Source organism: Ammospiza nelsoni, chromosome 31 (assembly GCF_027579445.1).
Source record: "Ammospiza nelsoni isolate bAmmNel1 chromosome 31, bAmmNel1.pri, whole genome shotgun sequence".
Classification (NCBI taxonomy): domain Eukaryota; kingdom Metazoa; phylum Chordata; class Aves; order Passeriformes; family Passerellidae; genus Ammospiza; species Ammospiza nelsoni.
Window position 1 is genome coordinate 4,044,804 of NC_080663.1, and position 22,215 is coordinate 4,067,018.

The window sequence follows — 22,215 nt, forward strand, 5'->3', positions numbered from 1 at the left end:
CCCCCAATTTGGACTACCTTGGGTGGCTGCAGCTAAAGATTTAGGACAATCAGACCATCTTGGGTGCCTGTTAAGTAAGCAAACCAATGCTACTCCCTCACATTGAGTGGCCTGCTCTCAGACATAGAGACCATCAAACATGCCACCTTGCAGAACAGTGATAGAGTTTTTATTCTGGGCACATGGGCATGACTGTGTAGACTCTGAGGGCATGTGTTGCATGAACCTCTCCAGCCACAGCAAGTCAATCCACAAGAGCATTCAGGTATTGAAGGAAGGGTTCAAGAAGTTTCAAGTGGAAAACATAGACTGGGTCAATGAACTCTTCCAATCCAAGGGACTAAAGGGTTGGATGATGTCTATCTAAAAAAGGACATTTATTTTCTTAGCTGTTGTATTGTTAATTGTCTCATGTTTGTTTGGATGCTTTTAGAAAGTCTTAAAAAATTCTTTCAGTTCCATCTTTGTTATAAAACAGAAAGAGGGAAGATACCCAACACAGGCTCCTCATGGACTCCTTGGAGGAGAGAACTGCAGGTCAGGATGGTACAAAAACCTTTCAGAGACTCAGTGTGGGCAAGGAAATCCTTAAAATTACCTAAAAGTATTCTTAAATCCATAAAGTACATTAAAACCTCAAGTATCTAAAGCCATTAATGAGCCCCACTGAGTGTCAGTACAAAGCTCTCCAGGGACTCTTTAAAGCAGAGAATTGGGGCCATGATTGCACAAACCTCTCAGAGACTCAAAGGCAAAAGCCAAACCCAAAGTTCTTTGAAAAACCTGCAGTCCCTACAGGGAGCATTCAGGATTCCCCAGGGCCATTGCTGAGCAAGGCTCCCCAGGGACTCCTTCCAGCAGATCCTTGAGGCCACTGGGATGTGGGCTAGGGGGGGATGCTGAGGGCAGGACAAGGGGCTGACAGTGCCCAGCCTGACTGGGGCTGTGCCAGGAGGCCCCAGGGCCTCAGGACAAGGTGTCTCCTCACAGCCCTTGGTGGCACAGAGCCTGCTGTGCCCCAGGGCACCAGGACTTGGCTTCTCTTTGTCCCCACCTGTCATCATTGCCTCCAGTTCTCTGCTCTGCCTGGGGCCTGGGGACACTTTCTCAGTTGTGTCCCTCAGTGGGACCCATTAAAAGTCCAAGAAACGTTGGAGTTGGATTCTGCCTTGGAGTTCTGGAGAGGTTTCTTCAGCTTCCTCTCTGGGACTCATGTTCAGGGCCTGAGCACAAAGCCCCAGAGGCTCATTAAAGTCCTGGTGATGTGTCTGTGCTGCTGAGCTGGGCTGGGCTCCTGGCACAAAGGCAGCTCCTGGTAACCAAGAAGAGCTTCAAAAGCTCTCTCGATGAGCAGCTTTTCTCCAGCCCAGCAGGGCTGGGGCACTGCCTGCAGCCACCCTGGGCACAGCACAGAGGCAAAGAGAGCTTCAATCAGTCAGGGCTGGGAAGGTGCTGAGAAGTGCCTGGGGCAGAATCACTGCCAGCCCTTGGCACAGGATCCTCTGGCTGCAGGACAATGCAGCTGCAGCTCCTGGAGCCATCTCCCAAAGCTGGAACATCCCAATGCCTACTGACCCTGTGAGTACATTCTCTGATTGTCTCTTGTGCAGAGCAGCCAGGGGTGCCCAGGGCTGTCCTGCAGAGCAGAGTCCTGCAGCCCAGGCGGCTGTGCTGGGGCAGGAACTCTGCTGCCTGCCAGGGACAGCTCTCAGCCAGCCCTGGCAGCTGCTCCCAGCGCTGGGGAACAAGCTGGTCATGCTTGGAAGTGTTCTTCTTGTGTGGGGAGGATGCTGCATTGTTCAGGACTGCTTCCAGGATGGCATTTAATGTCAGAACAAATAGATTATACAGGGAGCACAGCAAGGCAGGGGCTGCATGAAAGGGAATTTCCTGCTTTTTGAATATGCTGTTCTGGGTTGCCTGGATAGGAAAGTGCACATAGATATTCATCTCTCAGTTAAGGTTGAGGAAAAAAACCCCAAAAAACCCCCAAAATTCTCTCAGATGTTAATAAACCAGGCAGTGACAGAAATCCTTGCAGGGCCCCTTAGAGGCAGCATTAGTGTTGCTTTCCCAGTCTCCTCAGGGTTCCTGTGATGTTGCCATCTGAGCCTGCAGAGCCAGAGCTGCCCCTGGGCAGGGAGGGGTCTGCAGGGCAGAGCTGAGCCCCCAGGGCTGGGCTGGGCTCTGGCAGCACTGGCAGGGCCCAGCCCTGGGCACAGGGAAGCAGCTGCTGGCAGGGACAGCTCCAGGCAGCAGCGCCCTGGGCAGGCAGTGGGGGGAAAGTGCCCCCAGGCTGTGCTGGGATATTTCAAGTCCTCTCCTAAACCAAACTATTCCATGATTACTTTTTTACAGATCCCCATGCCAAGGCACAGCAAATGTCCAACAGCAGCTCCATCAGGTTCTTTCTCCTGCTGGCACTGGCAGACACGCGGCAGCTGCAGCTCCTGCACTTCTGCCTCTTGCTGGGCATCTCCCTGGCTGCCCTTCTGGGCAACAGCCTCATCATCAGCACCGTAGCCTGCAGCCACCACCTGCACATGCCCATGTTCTTCTTCCTGCTAAACCTGGCCCTCAGTGACCTGGGCATGATCTGCACCACTGTCCCCAAAGCCATGCACAATTCCCTCTGGGACACCAGGAACATCTCCTACACTGGATGTGCTGCACAGGTGGTTTTTTTTGTGTTCTTCATCTCAGCAGAGCATTTCCTCCTGACCATCATGTGCTACGACCGCTACGTGTCCATCTGCAAACCCCTGCACTACTGGACCCTCCTGGGCAGCAGAGCTTGTGCCCACATGGCAGCAGCTGCCTGGGCCAGTGCCTTTCTCAATGCTCTGCTGCACACAGCCAATACATTTTCCCTGCCCCTGTGCCATGGCAATGTCCTGGGCCAGTTCTTCTGTGAAATCCCACAGATCCTCAAGCTCTCCTGCTCACACTCAAACCTCAGGGAACTGGGACTTCTTGCTGTTAGTGCCTGTTTAAGTTCTGGCTGTTTTGTGTTCATGGTTTTTTCCTATGTGCAGATCTTCAGAGCTGTGCTGAGGATCCCCTCTGAGCAGGGACGGCACAAAGCCTTTTCCACCTGCCTCCCTCACCTGGTTGTGGTCTCCCTGTTCATCAGCACAGCCACATTTGCCTACCTGAAGCCCCCCTCCATCTCCTCCCCATCCCTGGATTGGGGCGCTGTCGTTTCTGTACTCGGTGGTGCCTCCAGTGCTGAACCCTCTCATCTACAGCCTGAGGAACCAGGAGCTGAAGGCTGCAATGTGGAGACTGATGACTGGATGGTTTCAGGAACATTAAACTGCTGGCTAATTTATGCAAAGTGCTTGTAATAAAACTAATCTTTGATACTTCTTGCTGCTTTCTTTCTGGAGGTTCTGTTTCTTTCTTTTAACTTCTTCATATTGTCTACAAAGAAATGCCATTTTTTATACCATTTCTCATTTTGTTTCTCTATTCCTTCACTGTAACCACAGACTGTGTCAAGGAGGGGCTGCACTCTCTGTGGCTTTAAAGGAACTAAAGGATCTCCCAGCCAAGTTTTCTGCAGAGATGCCCTTTTGTTGCCTTCTCTGGAGCTGCAGCAGCAATGTTTGTGTGCAGAGCTGGGGGCAGATCAGTGCTGGCCCAGCAGCTGTGCCCAGCAGCAGCAGCACTTGGTGTTGCCAGTGCTGCTGCCATGGCCCTGCCCCGCTGCCCTGGTGGCCCTGGTGTTGCTGTAGGGCCTGAGTGCTCTCGGGGCCGGGCACAGCCCTGGGGGTGGCACTGCCAGGGCTGCAGCAGGGACAGGCCATGGGCACTGCTGGGGCAGCGCTGATGCCTCATCCCAGGTCCTGGGAGCTCCAGGCTCCTTGCCCAGGCTCTCTCAAGAACACACCCAGGCCAATGCTCAGCACAGAAAAGCCCCGTGAGCAGCCCCAGATTGGCCGTGGGCAGGCTGGGGGCAAACAGCATGGCTGGGGTTCTGCAAGGGCCCTGGGGGAGATGGGAAGGAGCAGCAGAGCAGGGGCTGATCCATCCCCAGTGCGCTGCACAGCCCAGGGCAGCGTCCCAGAGTGTCCTCATGGAGCTGACAACAACATCCCCCCCTCTGCAGCCCTGGCCTCTCCCCCAGCTCACACAGGTGCCCCATCCTTGCAGGCACAGACACGGCAGCACTGGCTCAGCAGCCCCTGTTTGCATTGCACACAGCAGGCGGGAGCACACCCATGCTGTTGGTGTGGGGACATGAACCTGAGGGAGCACAAATGCCATCAGCGCCTGGGGCCAGCAAGGGCTGGGGGACACCAGGGAAACCACTCAGCTTTGTCCTGGCCTCTGCAGTCAGCCAGAAAGTTTGTTCCCATCAGCTGGGAGTTTCCTGTCCCGCTGCAGACGCTGTTGCTCAGAGCCAGGGCTGTGTGGCATCCACCCCCAAACGGCCCTGAGCATTTCCTCTGCTTCACCTTTGCTTTCTTTACTCTTCCTGATACAAATTTCTTCTAACTCCCCACCCCAGGGGACCCAGAACTCGACACAGCACTCGAGGTGCTGCCCAACCTGTGCCCAGCACAGGGGAAGAATCCCTGCCCTGCTGCTGCTGGCCACACCATTCCTGAACCAGGCCAGGAGCCATTGGCCTTCTTGGCCACCTGGGCACTCTGCTGCCTCATGCCCAGCCTGCTGTCCATCAGTCCCTGCAGGTCCCTTTCTGCCTGTCTTCTCTCCAGCCACCCTGTCCCCAGCCTGTAGTGCTGCAGGGGTTGTTGTGGCCAAAGTTCAGGACCCAACACTTGGACTTGTTCAACCTCCAACCTTGTTGGATTTGGCCTCTGGATCCAGCCTGTCCAGGGCCCTCTGCAGAGCCCTCCTACCCTCCAGCAGATCCACACCCATACCCAGCTTGGTGTCATCTGCGAATTTGCTTATGATGGACTCAATCCCCTCATGCAGATCATCAATGCAGACATTTAAATCCGCACTGGCTGGCTCTGACCCCTCGGCCATCCTGTGGGTGCCCTGTGATGGCACTCAAGGTGATCTGTTCCATAACCTTGCCGGGCACCCAGGGCAGGCTGACAGGCCTGGAGTTCCCCAGATCCTCCTTCCAGCCCTTCTTGGGGATGGGCTCACACTGGCACCTCCAGTCCTCTGGGACCTCCTTGCTGAGCCAGTACTGATGGTGAATGATGGAGAGCAGCTTGGGGAGCTCATCCACAGCTCCCTCATCTCCCTGGGATGGATCCCATCGGGTCCCAGAGACACCTGTGAGCATCTGAGGGGCTCAGCATGTGCCCAGCTGCTTCCTTCTGGATTACAGGGGGCTGTTCTATTCCCTGTGCCCATCCACCAGCTCAGGAGAACACTTGTCCCAAGAGCAACTTGACTTATTTTTGGAAATTGAGGCAAAGAAGGGGTTAAGTGCCTCAGCCTTTCCCTCATATTTGGTAACCCTATCTCCCCCAATAATGAATGGAGATTGTTCCTTGTACCTCATTTTGCCATTGATGTATTTATAGAAACATTTTTATTCTCCTTCAGAGAAATGGCCTGGGGAAGCCTTAAGCTTTCACCTCTCTAACTTTCTTTCTGCATGACCTAACAACATCCTTACACATTTCCTGAGTTACCTGCCTCTCTGTCCAAAGGTGATGCACCTTCCTTTTTTTCCCCAAGTTCCTGCAAAAGGCCCATCACATACACAATGTCACCTTTTGCTCTGAAGTACGCCTCAGAGGAGGAAAATACAAGAGTCTATAAATTAAAAGAAAGAAAGAAAGCTAGGAAAGTAAAAGAAGAAGAAGAGGCTGTGAAGGCTGACAAAAACTGGAACCCCCTTGACCACGTAACTCCTCCTACCCTTGCAGTTCCTCAAATCCTTCCTCCAATTCCTCTTGCTGTGGACCCAATTCCTCCTCCTCTCCCAGCTGTCATTCCTTTACTACCTGCTAACCCAGTTATACCTCCACCACCTTCCCCTCAACCCTCTCCTTACTCTCTTTACCCTTCACTACTGTCCCCTTACCTCTGCACCCCTTATTCACCAGCAAGTTCCTGCTCTGCCTCCCCCAGCACAAATGAGAAGCCAAACAACATCTCAGAATCTCACGCCCAAGAGTGAAGTTAACCAGTCAGCCTCCTCAGCTGATGTTTTACCACTCGGACCAAAGAGGCAGAAGTGGAAAAATTGTTCCCCCTCAGAGAAGTTCCCATGGGTGGGGTGGCCAGTGAGATTGGATTTGTAAACCCTCCTCCGAAGTTGGAAACTTTAAGAAAGAATTGGGAAATTTAGTGGAAGACCCAGTAGGAATAGCAAATCAAATTGACTGATTTTTAGCCCCTAATATTTAGACATGAGGAGAATTGTACATCTTAAACATCCTATTTTCCCCAGAAGAGACTCGAATTATAAGAACTACAGGAATGAAAATTTGTGAGCCAGAAAACCAACCCGAGCCCCAAGGTAACAAAAAATGCCTTTAGTGGAGCCTGACTGGGACCCTAATCAAGAAGAGGGGAGAAGAAATATGAGAGATAACAGGTCCCTGATGACCAGAGGGATAAAAGAATCAGTCCCTAGAGGGAGTAATACCAAGTTAGCGTTTGACAGCACCCAGGAAAAAGATGAGACCCCAGCAAAATGGCTTAATAGGCTAAAGCAAAACTTCCAGATTTACTCTAATATGTTGACCTAGATAGCCCTGAAGGCCAAGTCCTTCTCAACAGACAATTTATAACTAAATCCTGGCCAGATATCTGATGAAAGTTAGAAAGAATAGAGGACTGGCAGGAAAAAAGTATAATGAACTTCTGAGAGAAGCCATAAGAGTATATCTGAGAAGAAAAGAAAAAAGACAAAAACAAAAGCTAAAATTATGGTAGCCATAGGCAGAGAAAGTGTAGGCGCCAACAAGGATTGGCCAGTAGAACCACTTAGAAGAGACAAAGGTTTTATTGGACCAAAAGGGGCTAGGGTTCTACTCAGTGACAAATATTGTTATTACTGTGGAGAGAAAGGGCGCCTAAAGAGAAATTGTAAGAAACACCAATTAGATGAAGCCATAGCCTGGGAGCAAGAAACTCTAGAGAACATCTTAAGAAGAGACAAAAAATATGCGGAATAGGGGTGTCAAGGGTTCTATGCTCTGGGGAATTTATTGAATCATCTAGTAGAACCCTCGGTAAATTTCGAGATTGGTCCCCAGAATGATGAATTTGAATTTTTAGTTGATACCGGAGCAGACAAGTCATGTGTGACTAAAATACCAACAGGAATCACAGTCAGTAAAAAGGTCTGCAAAGTAGGAGGGGCCAAATGAGAATCATTGGAGGCCCAGATTATAGAAGATGTAGAAATTAGAGGAAATTCAAGAGAGCATTGAGCTAATTCCATTTACATCCCCAAGTTAGACTGTGATTTATTAGGATATGATTTATAAATCAAATTGGGAATTGGAATAATGCCAAAAGAAGGGAAAATGGTAGTGCAAATAATGGTTCTTAACAAAGGGAGATATAGATGAAATCAACCCAAATGTTTGGGCAGAGGAGGGAAAAATTGGTTGTTTGAATATTCCACCAATAGAAGTAGAGCTGCAGAAAGACATGTCCACCATTTGGGTAAGGCAGTATCCAATTTCCCCAGAGGGAAAGAAAGGACTAGCCCCAGTAACTGACCAGCTGTTAAAGGAAGGATTTTAGAACCATGCATGTCTCCACATAATACTCCCATAATAGCATTGAGAAAAGCTGATGGAAGGTATCAATTACTACAAGATTCAAGAGAAGTTAATAAAAGAACGGTTGCAATGCACCCGGTAGTACAAAACTCATATACATCGTTTTAAGCCAAGTACCTAAGGAGCATGCATGGGTCTCTGTCATGGATTTAAAGGACGTGTTCTGGGCATGTCCCCTGGCTGAAGAGTGCCAGAACTGGTTTGCCTTTGAATGGAAGGACATTTAAAAGTAAAGAAAACAGCAATGAAGGTGGACACATCTTCCCTAGGGGATTAAAGAACCCCCAACCTCTTTGGCAAGCTCTAGAAGAAGTCCTAGAACACTTTAAACCTGAGAATGGGGTAAATATTTTACAATATGTTGATGATTTATTTGTATTGGGGGACAACAAGACAAAGTTAGAAGTTCCAGCGTACTAGCATCTAAATTTCTTAGGGGAAAAAGGCCTAAAAGTATCACAAAAGAAACTGCAATTTGTGGAACAAGAAGTAACATATCTAGGACATATAATCACCCAAGAGTATAACAGGTGAAGCCCCAAGAGAATTTTGGGAATTCTGTCCATCCCTGCCCCAACGACCAAAAGAGACGTTAGAAAATTACTAGGTTTGTTTGGATATTGCAGATTATGGCTTGATCAGTATACTAAAAGTGTTAAATTTCCATATGGCAAATTGATAGACTCAGAGGCTGTAACCTGGACCTCAAATGACAAGGAAAAGCTTCGTAATCTGAAAATTAAATTGTTCCCTGCCCCTGTACTGAGCCTATCAGACCTTATAAAGAACTTTGACCTATTGGTAAACGTGGAAGAGGGGATAGCTTGCGGAGTCCTTACACAGGACTGGGGAGGATGCAGGAAGCTGGTCGCATCTATCTCCAAGTTACTAGATCCAGTAGCCAGAAGGTGGCCAGCCTGTGTACAAGTGATAGCAGCAACAGCCACCCTAGTAGAAGACACACAGAAACTAACCTGAAAGGGGAAGATCCGGGTTCATACCCCACAAAATGTGAAAGCTCTTTTAAGTCACAAGGCCCCTCAGTGGCTAACCGACGCCCAAATACTAAACTATGAAGTCATCCTAAGAAGTACCAAGGGCCTCCAATTAGTCACTTCAAAATGTTTAAATCCAGCCCAGTTCCTCATAGGAGAGCTGTTAATAGACCTGGATCATGACTGATTAGAAATTATTGAAATGCAGACTAAAGTGAGAGAAGATGTAGAAGATGGGCCCCTCCCATATGGGAGAATTTTATTTACAGATGGATCATCATGAATGGTAGCCACTAAACGGGTCTCAAGGTATGCAACCATAGATGGGCAGAACATGCAAGTTGAGGAAATGGGAAAGCTACCCTCAAATTGGTCTGCCCAGTGCTGTGAAATCTGTGCCCCAAAGAGAGGACTAGATTTACTAGTAAAATATAAACAATCTATATCGACTCCTGGTATGCATAAGGGATTGCCCATACATTTGAAAAATATGGGAAGAACAGGGGGTACCTTAATTCTTAAGGCAAAAATTTAGTACAAGAAGAGCTAAGAAAACGAGTACTAGAGTGCCTGAAAAAACCAATAGAGATAGCCAAAGTTCACATAAAAGGACATTAAAAAGGGGACACCCTTGAAATAAAGGGAAGCCAATTAGCTGATCAAGTAGTGAAAGAAGAAGCTTTGGAACAGGAAAATCCAGTTAAAATTCTTAAGATAGAGGGAACACCTAGTAGAGAAAGAAAAGAGGAAAGACCCATCTTTGACGAGAACGAATTAAGAGAGTTAGAAAATATGAGAGGACAGCAAAAAGAAAATGGAGAATGGTGGACCCCTGATGGACGGCAAATTTTAAATAAAGCTTCAGCCCAAAAGGTGATGACAGAGTTGCACGAGTTGACCCATTGGGGAATACAAGGATTATGTGACCACTTTCCAAGGGATCAAATATGCATGGGAGTATATACCATAGCAAAGGCAGTTACCAAGGGATGTTTAACTTGCCAACAAATTAATCAGAAAGTAATGAGAAGAGTACTGTCTGATCTGGGGGAAGAGAGTTGTCCTTGCGGCCATTCCAAAGTGTGCAGGTAGACATCACAGAAATGTCCCCTGTTCAGGGATACAGACACTTATCAGTGACCGTGGATCACCTCACCCATTGGGTAGAGGCGTTCCCTACCAAAACAGAGACAGCCCAAGTAGCCACAAAAGCAATCCTAGAAAACATCATTCCCCAATATGGGTTGATAATGTCGATTCTGACTGAGGTCCACATTTTGCTGCCCAAGTCTTACAACAAGCTGTTGAAGCCCTGGGAATGAAATGGAGGTTGCACAGCCCATTGGCATCCCCGGAGCTCCAGAGGAGCAGAAAGAATGAATAAAACCATCAAAAACGTGTTAACTAAATTAGTTACAGAAACCCAGATGAATTGGCTTAAATGTCTGCCCTTAGCACTGTTACAAATTAGAACAAGGCCTTGAACAGGTATAAGAGTTTCACCTTATGAAATGATGTTAGGACTCCCCTTCTTGACAACCCCATATAGCATGGCAATTTATCCAGAAGGAGAGACAGCCACCCAAAAATAGGTAAAGGCCATAGGAAGGAGATTCAAAGATCTTAGGAAAAAGGGCTATCTCCCTCAAACCTCTCCCTTAGACACTAAGGGACATAACATCAATCCAGGAGACAGGGTGTTAGTTAAATCATGGAACTCCTCACCTTTAACCTCTAAGTTTGAAGGCCCTTTTCAGGTCCTACTCACCACCAATACAGCCATACAGACCCAAGAGAAGGGGTGGACACATATAACCCAGACTAAAGGACCTGCACCACCTCCCACTGAAGAGTCAAAACCAACCACATCCCCTACTAAGTCTTCTAATGAATGGATTGGGACTAATCACTCAATCTAAAGCTAACCCTCCAGAAGAGACCTAAAGACTATTGGAGACTGTCTATAGTCAAAAACTTGTTAAGAACTGTTTAAATAATCAAAACTTGTGAAGAACTGTTAAAAATTGCAGTTAATGTTATTTATATTTTACTTTTGAGTTTGAAAAGTAGATACTTTCCTGTTGCATGTATTATTAGTTAGTGTTTATTAATGAATGTACAGTTTTTAGTTTGTGGTGGAGCCTTTGTTTTGGTGTATATTGTGATTTTGTAGGATTAGGCATAAGAGTAAATACCTCGTTATTTGTTTGGAGTATTTTATCTCTCATTTTGGATACCGAATATTCTTAAGGTGATCTGACCATTGAATTCAAGGTTTTTAGGTGCATGTTTTGGTGTTAAAAAGTTAAAATACACCAGTTAACTCCAATCTTAGTGTACAAAGCAATCTCCTATAAAACATCCATCAGGGCAAGAATAAATTAGTAAAGAAAAGTGAAATGTGTTGACACTGAGAGAATAAAAACTCTGTACTAAAACCAACGAGCTCCTCTGTAGGAGAAAAGCATAACCAGGAGGCAAGGCTGGGTGAGTCTACTGTCTGCCTAAAAACAGCCACTCCAATCACTGGGTGCAGCTCAGTAGTTGTAGAGTTTAGGGGAATGCCTCATACCAGACTCCTGGGAATGCTCTTACTGGTCTAACTTGTTTAACATCACACTGGGAAGTCAGAAGAGCCCATGTGCTAAATGTTACTACCTCCTTTACAAAGGGGAAGAAACCGGATCTTTAATACGAGTACATACAAATTTAAACTTAAACTGTGCCAACCTCTCTCTGTTAGTAACCTGTCTAGGGGAAGGGAAGACTTACTGGATTTCACAAAATACAGCCACTTAGCAGCAAGGACTGCCTGGGGAGTGTCCTATAGGAGATCCTTGGCTTTGCTTTGAACATAAGTCCAGTCAAAAAGGCACAGCAGACTTAATAAAAGAGAAAGAAGTAACAACATCAGTAAATGAGAAAGAAGACCTAGAAACATCTCGTGGGAAAAACTTGTTCATAGATTTAGTGGAAAAGATCAGTAAAGAGTTACATTTAACTAATTGCTGGATCTGTGGAAATGGACAAATGGCCGAAGTCTGGCCTTGGGAAGGGATCAGCTTAAGACCAATAGAAATATTAAAATGGACACAAACAAGACAAAAGATACCAGCTATTGGACAAAGAGGAAAAGAATAGTGAGAATTAAAATCTAAAATAATTGGAGAAGAGCAGTGTATATCTACGAAAGGTAAAATGTATAAAATGTATAAATTTATAAAACCCCAGTAGGAGAAATGTCCTGTAAGAGATATTTAGAAATAAAACGTCCAGTAGCTGGGTAGGTCCCTAGAGAACCCAATATATACTGGAAGTATTATTTATTATTTATATATTGGATAAATAAATATTTTTATTAAATAATAAACAATACAATTTTAATTTATTAATTTTAATTTTTATTAAATACTGAATATTATTGTTATATATGAATGATATATAATATTAATATTATATATATTCATATAGATTATATTATATTATATTATATTATATTATATTATATTATATTATATTATTATATATAATAATATTGATTAATATATAATATATATCATATATATTATTGTAATATATATAATATATATTATATTACATATATAATAATATATGATATAAATACTGATATATATTATAATTATATAATATTATAATGATATATATACATATAATTATATTGATATATATACATATAATTATATTTATATATATACATATAATTATATAATATTGTATTCTATACTATGTATTATATATAAAATAATATTAATTATATATAAAATATATATTTATATATTATTTAATAGATAATATATATTAATTATGATTATTAAGTTAAGTATATATTAGTTATATGTAAGTTATATATAATATTAATATTTAATAATCAATATAGAATCTATATAATATAATATAATATAATATAATATAATATAATATAATATAATATAATATATGTTATGTATTAATATATGTAAAATAATAATAATAATAATAATAATAATAATAATAATAATAATAATAATAATAATAATAAAATAATAATAATAAAATAATAATAATTTAAATTAATAAATTTAACACTGAAAATCCATTGGGAAGTAAAAAACAGGGTGTATCTACCGAGAAGGATCTAAACTCCATGAGTGTACTGGAAAAGGAATAAATAAAGGAATAAATAAAGTAATAAATAAAGAAATAAATAAAGGAATAAAAGGAATAGACCCATTCTGGGGAGTGAGAGAAATATCAAAGTACTGGGAATTTCCAATGACTATCAGTGATGCTTCCTGGAAAGCTCCAGAAAACCTGGTTTGGATATGTGGGAATGTGGCTTACACTGAATTACCCGGGCAGTGGAGCAGCACTTGCACTATTGGAATTATTAAATCGTCATTTTTCTTACTCCCAAAAGAGTATGGATTGAACCAAGGGGTCCCAGTATATGACAATTTGAACAAATCTAGCTGACCAAAAAGAAACTTTATTGAAATTGGAGGAACACAGACACAGAAAAACACAGTATGGACCCCCCAGGAAATATTTTGCACTCATGGACCGGCGACCTGGGCTCAAGACGGGTCCTGGGGACACCGGACCCCAATTTATACGGGGTTAAATCGGATTCTTAGATTACAGGCAGTACTCGAGATGGTATCGAACCGAGCCTCTCTAGCTTTAGACCACATAAATGACCAACTATCCCAGACTAGAACTGTGGTGTATCAAATCAGACTACCAGTACATTATTTATTATTTGTGGAAAATTTAACTCCCCCAGTGCTGCTTAGAAATGGATGACTGCAGTGAAGTCATTAGAAATATCTCAAAGGAAATCTGGAAGTTAGCTTATGTTGGAACACAAGATTGGACCCCTACATTGGATATCAGCTGGTGGGACAATTTCTGGTCATTAAAAGGAAACTGGTGGGAAAAAACATCCTTTTTCATCTTATGTGAAATTGCTGGTTTGATCCTCCTACCTTGCATGCTCCCCTGTATAATCCGAGTTGTAGCATCTGCTGTACAAGCAAGTGTAATGATACCAAAAGAGCTTAATAAAAAAGATGCAAAAGTAATCATGATAATGAATGATCAAGAACATCAAGATGCCAAGCAAATTCACAACCAATTTTAAAAATTTTACTTTCAAGAAGTATTTGCTAATTGATGCATGCTTGAGCCAAATTGAACAATTAGAGGGGGAAACCATAGAGAATACATTGTTAAGGGAGTTGATATAAAGTTCATTGTTAAAGGAGTTGATATAAAGTTCCAATGTTATTTATAGATTGTTTGTTGAATGTTTAATAGTTATGTCAAGTTCCAATGTCAGTTAAAGGATTTATAATTATGTAAATCTCCTCACTGTCAGGTGTTCCCCCCACTGCTCCTGTCAGCGTTCAGAAGCACATAATCACAAGAATGATTCTATGCAGGTGCTTTAATAGAAGAGCTCTGGGTGTCAGGGGTACAAACACAAATCTGTCTCCGACATGCATTCAGGATGAACATGTTTTTATATTCTATCATTATATAACTTTCATGTTCATTATTAAACTTATATTGTTCTATTGTATACATAGATTTCATCCAAGCATGGGCTCCTCGTGGCTCCCCTTTAAATTTCTGAAATAGTTTCTCATGATTCTTCTTATGATTATACAATAATTATATTTAATTACTAAACAATAATCACATCTAACAATTACATCATTTATCATATACTGCTTACGCAGGTGCAATTTCACATGATCTGGCAAACACAAATTCTAACATTTTCAGAGTCTATTTTAAACATTTTCCAGGGCCCCACTAAGTCTAGCTTCTTTCTAATTCCCCAAATTTCATGATTTTAAAACCTTTTACTGTCACTCCCACTCATCTAAGATGGCGAACCACCCGACACCATAAAGAAAAGGATTATGTCATAATAACCAAATATGAAAATGCCATAAGACCTAGCAGAAAAGAATGACCTAATGAAAACCCCTAGAACAACAAGCCACCATGCAAATGAAGAATTAAAGTAACACCTCTAACCAAAGAAAACATAACCACGGTCAGAGCTTTTTGCCTTTGGCACCTGTGGTAGATAGGGTCAGGCGCTCGGAAAATCTCGCGATGTCACGGAAAGCAGCAGGATTCCTCTCCCCCTAACGCCTAGTGATAAGGGATCACCCAAGAATGTAGTCCCCCCTAACATTAGTAACTTTCTGCTCCTTACTAACCAATTACAGTAAGGTAAGAACCCCTGACGTAGAGAAAAACTTTCCCGAGTATAAAACCCAACGAGACGGGACAATAAAGGCCTTTGGACCATCCACCATACTGGTTCCTGGTGTGTTCTTGGCCCGAGTGACCCTGGAGAGTTTGGGTCGCCGTGCCGTTTCCTCAGAACCAGGTTGCCTCGCCTTGCATCAGAAGGCAACTGTCACCCTAACCAGAACAGGCCAAGAGCAGCACAGGGACCATGGACCTGAAACCAACAGCGCCTACCCAGAGACTCTTGAAAGGAAGGAAAACCCAGCCAAGCCAGGCCTTGCTCAGCATTGCAGTTCCCTGCTCAGAGCCTTGGGCTCCCTGCAATCAAGGATCTGCTCTCACCAGGCCCTGGGCAGCCTTTGGCACTCCCTGCCCTCACTGGGGCCCAGCCATGCTCCAAGGCACTTGGAGTTTTGTTGCTGACTCCTTGAGCAGCTTCTCCATCCTTCTCTGCGTGCCTGAGGCTCCTGGAGCCAGCCCCAAATCCAGCGTGGGGCTGATTAAAATAGAGAAAGCCCTCAGGAGCTCTTTGTCTCCCTTCCATTGTCATCCAGTCTTCAGGGCTTGTGCAGGGATTGGAGTCAGTTTGGAGTTCTCTTCAGGAGGGAGATTCCAAAGTGCACATCAGGATTTTTGGTTTTAGTCAAGGAAATATTTTTTTATTTTTCTTTCAGAGAAGAGGGGACAGAAGCATTCCTCAGGTGATCTTGATGCTGAATGTCTCCTTAGGAGGTCTGGGCAGGGAGAAGAATGAGCCCCTTGCAGGCTGAGCCTGTTTGGACAAGCTCTTCCTCACCCCAAACCTCACCATATCTCACATCACAAAACATGAAAAAAATTTTAGCATTTTTCCTTCTAAATAAAATTTAATTAATTAACAAAATTATATTTATATTATTCTAATTGTGATAGTATTATTCAATATTTTACTACATAATTTTTATATTTATATTTAAAAATCAATAATATTTTAGCAACCAAAAAAAATATTTCTCATTAGTTCAAAGTAAACACAATACCGTTCATTAATTAATTAAGCTTTATTGGCTATTTATTTCTTCCTCTTTATGGTAACTAATAATATTTGTAGTCCTTTTGGCACCATTTTTATAAACTTTTTCTCTAAAAGGGTCAAGGGGCGGCACTTTGGGGTCCCTGGAGACATTTCTGGGGCACATTTGGGGCAGTTTTGGGTCTGAAGAGGGAATTAAGAGAGAACTTGAGGGTCTGGATGACACTCTGGGGAGCCGGGTTGGCACTTGGAGGGGCACTCAGGGATTCTGAGGGACAGTTCGGGGTCCGGGGAAGCACTTGGGGGTCCAGGGGGGTCCTTGGAGGGAGGGGAGGGGAATTTGGGGCCCTTCGGCGTCCGGGCGGGCCCTTGCGGGACTCTGACGGGGTTCTCTGGGGCGGGGGGGGTGAGGGGAGTTGTATGCGCAGGTATCATACGATTTAATAGGGCCGCGGAGCATCACGGGAGTTCTAGGCGCAGCTGCAATGGCTCTCGGTGGGGCGCGGGGCATAATGGGAGATGAAGTCCCGGCTGGAATACCACCAGCGTTACGCCGCGGTGCATGATGGGAGCTGAAGTCCCGGAAGTGGCTCGATCACGATGTTTGGGGGTCCGGGACGGCTGTTGGGGGACACTTTTGCGTCCGAGCCGCGACTTGAAACCCTCACGGGAACTTCAAAAATTCGGGAGTCCTTGCGGGGAGCTCGGGGAGCTCTAACCGTGCTCTTTAGGGCGCGAGTCATGGCAGGAGTTTTAGGCACCGGACTGTGTTCTGAGGGGCTCTGGGGCGGAAGGGGATGAGAGGAGATGAATTTCCACAAGTGGCTGTACCGAGCATCTGAGGGGTTGGGAGCACTCAGGGGGTCCGGGGCGCTTTCGGGGGCTGCCGAATGGGCGGTGAGGGGGCACCTAGGGATCGTGGAGGGTCTGGGAAACACTGATGGGACAGATGGGGGCGGATCCTGGGGGGTGGGGGCTACTGTGGAGCGCGGGGCATGACAGGCGTTGTAGTCCCGGCTCCATTGGGGCTTAATCGGGCCGCGGGGTGTGATGGGAGTTGTATGCAAGGAGAAAATATGGCGCCTTTTTGGGCACCGCCCCTAGGCCCGGATTCCTAGTGATGATTGGCTGCGAACGGTGATGGGTGGGAGCCTCGGCAAATGGGATGTGGTGGAGGCGGGAACAGCCAAATCACCCTCCTACAGTCCTACCAGGGACAGTCCAGTCCATTCCCAGTACAGACCAGTATAACCCCACTAAAGCCCATTTCATTCCAAGTAGAACGCAGTTCAACCCCAGTGCCCCTCCAATCCCTGCCAGTGCAGCCCTGTCGGTCCCAATACACCTGAGTTAATTCCAAGTCGTTCCCAATTCCTCCCAATGTGATCCATGTGATGCCCCAGTGTCCCCAGTTTTCTCCGCAATGTCACCAGTGTCTTCAGTATGTCCCAGTCCTCCCCAGTGTCACTCCCAGTAGGTCCCAGTGTCTCCCACAGCGTTCCCAGTGTTCCCCAGTATGTCCCAGTCATTCCCCAGTGTTTCCAAGGACAGTTTCATTTCTCACGGTGGCCGTGGCAGCCAAACCCAGCAGTGGGGTCAGTGCAGTGCCCATGGCCACAGCCCCTTGCAGGGGCCCAGTGCAGCTTGGGCTGATGATCCACCCTCACAGCTGGCCCAGGGCAGCTCTGCAGTGCCTTTGGTGGCACCTGGGGCTGGTACACACCTGAGCACTGGGTCTGTTTGCACTGGGGAAACTCAGGAGATTCAGATTGCTGCAAAAAAACCCCAAAAAGTGAAAACCCCTCTTAGGCTGAGTGCAGCCAGCTCTGCAAGCACAGCAGGGCCCAGGGCAGTGAGGACAGACAGGATGGGGCTGGGCAACATGGAGCAAGGTTGTCCACACTGGGTCAGAGCTCCAGGCACAGCTTCTGTGAGCAGGCCAGAGCTGCTGAGGAGAGACCCTGGGTCAATATCAATCACAGAATGCTGCAATCACCTCTGCTCTACTGAGAAATTTAATCAAAGACACCCTTCAAAACAGGAATATATATTTTATTAATGCTCTTTGAAATCTTTCTCCATAACTGGACTAGGAAAACTTTAATGACCCTCTCAGGGCTTTGATGTTGTTTACATCAGACTCAGTTTTTGAGAGTCAATAACACAAAGTTAAATTTAAACTCCAAATTTTCTTGAAGTTTTAATGGCTCCCACTGAGGGACACCACTGGGAAAGTGTCCCCAGGTTCCAGTTAGAGCAGAACACTGGAGGCAGTGATGGCAGCTGGGGACAAGCAAGGCAAAGGTGTCTCTGTGCTGAGCACACCTGGATGTGTTTCAGGAATGCAAAGGGCCAAGGCCTGAGCCCCAGCCCCTGGCCAGGCAGATCCTGTCCCTCCCTCCTTGCTCAGGGCTCTTCCTGGGATGGGCACTGGCATGTGGGGATGTGCAATGGCAAGGGCAGGAGCATGGGGCGGCCCCTGCCAGGCTGCTGAGCAGGGACAAGGAGGCAATGAGGCCCCAGGCCTGCAAGGGTCACTTGTCTCCTGCTCCTGGCTCAGTGCTTTCCTTTTATGAAAAAGAAACATCCCTCTTTCCTAGGCACCCATTGTGGGAAACAGGACTTCCATACAACTAACCAGTATGATCAAGCAGAAGCCATTTATTGCTTACATTATGCACTTATTTATACATTTTTATATTTTATATATATACATCTGCATAAATATACTTATTTATACATTCCATTTTTACCCTGCCTGTGAACTTTCAGCACAGGAACAAGGCATGCAGGGGTTGCTTTCCCAGCAAGGTTGGTTGGAAGAGGAGAAGAAGACATCTGCCTCAAGGATGCAGGGACTGAGAAAACTAGGAGTGAATCTGGGAACTTGGAATGGGTTTTTTGGAAATGGGTAAACTCTGACTGTATCTAAGGAAGACAATGATAGAAATACATGTCCATGTGAGGTTAGGATTATCTCTCACCAGACCTCAGGCCTGAATAAATGATGCCCTCTTAAACACCAAAATAATGTTTGGAGCCTTATTCTGATATTTCAGACATTTGGTGACAGTGGTTCCTCACAGAACCAAGCAGTCAGCTGTGACACTGTTCAAACTCATGGAACAAAGGGTCCATTCTGGCACAGCAGAACCCCATGGAAACAAAATCTATTTTGGCACATTGGGGCCACATTGACCCAATGCTCCATTGTGATATTGCGGATCGAAGGAGACCATTGTGACCCTGAGAAACCTCTTGGAACCAAGGGACCATTGTGACACAGCAAGGCCTGGTGGAACCATGGGTCCATTGTGACACTGCCGAACCTCACGGAACCAAGGTGAGCGTGTTCTACTGCGGAACCTCATGGAACAAAGGGTTCCATGAGAACCACTAGAGAACCAAGGAGACTGCTGCTGGCAGTGTGAAAGCTCATCGAATCAGAAGTCCATTGTGATGCAGCAAGGCCTGATGGAACCAAGGGTCCCTTGTTAATTGTGTGGCCTCATGGAACCATGAGCCATTGTGACACAGCATGGCCACATGGAGTCAAGGGGCCACTGTGACCCTGCAGATCCAAGGAGACAATTGGCACTGAAGAGCCTGATGAAGCCAGGAGTCCATTGTTACACTGTGGAACCAAGGAGAGCACAGTGACATTGTGGGGCCTCATGGAACAATGGAGACTCTTCTGACACTTTGGACCCACTGGAACCAAGGGGCCATTGGAATATGGCAGGGCCTGATGGAATCAAGGGCATTGCAGTGAATGCTGTGGGTGTCCATGGGAAGAAGGGTTCATTCTGACACCGTAGAACCAAGGATACCATTGTGACACTCTGGGCATCATGGAACCAAAGGTCCATTGTGATACAGCAGGGCCTCATGGAACCGTGGAGGTCATTTTTACACTTGGAGGCCTTGTGGAACCAAAGGGCCATTGTGGCATTTCAGGGCCTTGTGGAGCCAAGGGGACCATAGTGAGACCGTGAGGCTCCATGAAACGAATGGTCTGTGGTCACACTGCAAGGTCTTATGGGATCATGGAGACCATTGTGACACTACAAGCCCTCATGGAAGCAAGGAACCATTGTGACACTGTGGAGTCTTGGCAGGCCAAGTGGCAGTTGTCACACTGTGTGGCACCATGGAACTAAGGAGTCCATTGTGACACTCCAGGGCCCCATGGAACTAAGGATTCATGGAACAATGCAGGACCCCATGGAACCAAAGGTCAATTGTGACATTCAGGGACCCCATGGAATCCTGGAGGCCTTGATGACACTTGGAGGCCTCGTTGGATCAAAGGGCTCTGCAGGGCCTCATGGAACCAAGGAGACCCTTCTGACATTGTGAGTCCCCATGGAACCAAGGATCCATTGTGACACTGCAGCACCAAGGAGACCCCTGTGACTCTTCAAGGCCTCATAGAAGCAAGGGACTATTGCGACACTCGGGAGCCCCATGGAAACAAGAAGCCAGTGTGACACAGGAATGCCTCATGGAACCGTGGAGACCATTATGATGCATGGGGCCTTATGGAACCAAAGGAGAATTGTGAAACAGCAAGGCCTCATTGAACCAAGGGCACAATAGTGACACTGTGGGGCTCCATGGGACCAAGGAGAGATTCTTAAAGTGCAGAATCAAGGAGACCATTGTGACACTGTGGGGCATCATGGAACAACAGGTCCATTGTGACACAGCATGGCTGCAGGAAACCATGGAGGCCATTTCTACATCTTGAGGCCTTGTGAAACCAAAGGGCCATTGTGGCACTTTGTGTCTCCATGGAACCAGGTAGTCCATTGTGACACTATGAGGCCCTGTTGGACAATTGTGGCTCTGTGTGGCACCATGGAACCAAGGGACCATTGTGACACTACAGGAACTAAGGATGTTACATCCCTATGGAACTAAGGATTCATGGAACAATGTAATACTCATGGAACCAGAGGTCCATTGTGACTTTGCAAGGCCTCATGGAACTAAGCGGAGGGACAATTGTGACACTGTGGGGCCCAATGGAAGCAAGGGGCCAGTGTGACACAGTTGGGCCTCATGCAGCCAAGGGGCCACTGGGATCCTGAGGAAGCCAAAAGAACCAAGGGGCTGTTTTGACACTCTGCAGCTGTGGAGACCCTGAGAGGTATTCCCTGGGTTAGGCAGACACAGGAAGCTTCCCTCAAAAGCTGTTCGAACCCATTGGCTCCTTCACCTTGTTCTGTGTCCCTCAGCCACTCCCTCCCTATTCCCCCATTGGTGCCATCTTTGTACTGCCCCCATGGCACTGATCAGCCCCTTCCTCTGGAGATACAGAAATCTGGACTCCCCTCAGGAGTCCTGCCTTGTAACCCTGAACATCTCACCACACAGCTGAATTAATCATCTGTGGATACCATGCAAATGCCCTTTTTGCTTCCCTACCCTGGGCTTTATTAGCAGCTATTCCAGCTGAAACAATGGTCCATTATTGCTGTGTGGATCCAAGGAGATCATGGTGACACTGTGGCATCTCATGGATCCAAGGGGCCACTGTGACACTGAAGAACTTCATGGAACCCAGGGTCCATTGTGACACAGCAGGGCCTCGTTGGAACAAAGGAACCATTGCTGACAGTACAGAAACTCATGGAAACAAGGGGCTGTGGTGACACAGAAGGGCCACATGGAACCCAGGAGACCAGTGACATTTAGGGACCTCATGGAACCAGGGTCCATTATAGCACTGCAGAAACAAGGAGACCATTGTTGATGCTGTGAAAGGTCCTGGAACTAAGCAGCCATCGTGACATTCCAGGGCCTTGTTGAACCTGGCAGACCATTGTGACACCACAGAACCTCATGGCACTGAGGGTTTATTGTGACACAGCAGGGGCCATGGAGCCAATTGTCCATTGTGACAATGTGGATCTGAGGAGACCGTGGAAGCTCATGGAACAATGGGTCCATTGTGACAAAAGAAGGCCTTGTGGAACCAAGGAGACCATTGTGACATCAGGGAACATTGTGGAACCAAGGAGACCATTGTGACATTATGGAACCTCATGGAACCAAGGGTCCATTGTTACAGTCCAGACCAAGGAGGCCATGGTGACAGTACAGAAACTCATGCGAGCAAGATTCCATTGTTATGCAGTGGGGCTTCATGGAACCAAGGAACCACTGTGACACAGCAGGGCCACATGGAACCAATGGTCCATGG

General features: G+C 46.1%; 1 pseudogene; it reads left to right on the forward strand.

Annotated features, from left to right (window-relative positions):
- The first annotated feature begins 2,444 nt into the window (after positions 1 to 2,444).
- LOC132085547 (olfactory receptor 14C36-like) lies at positions 2,445 to 3,315 on the forward strand (annotated as a pseudogene).
- The last annotated feature ends 18,900 nt before the right edge of the window (positions 3,316 to 22,215 follow it).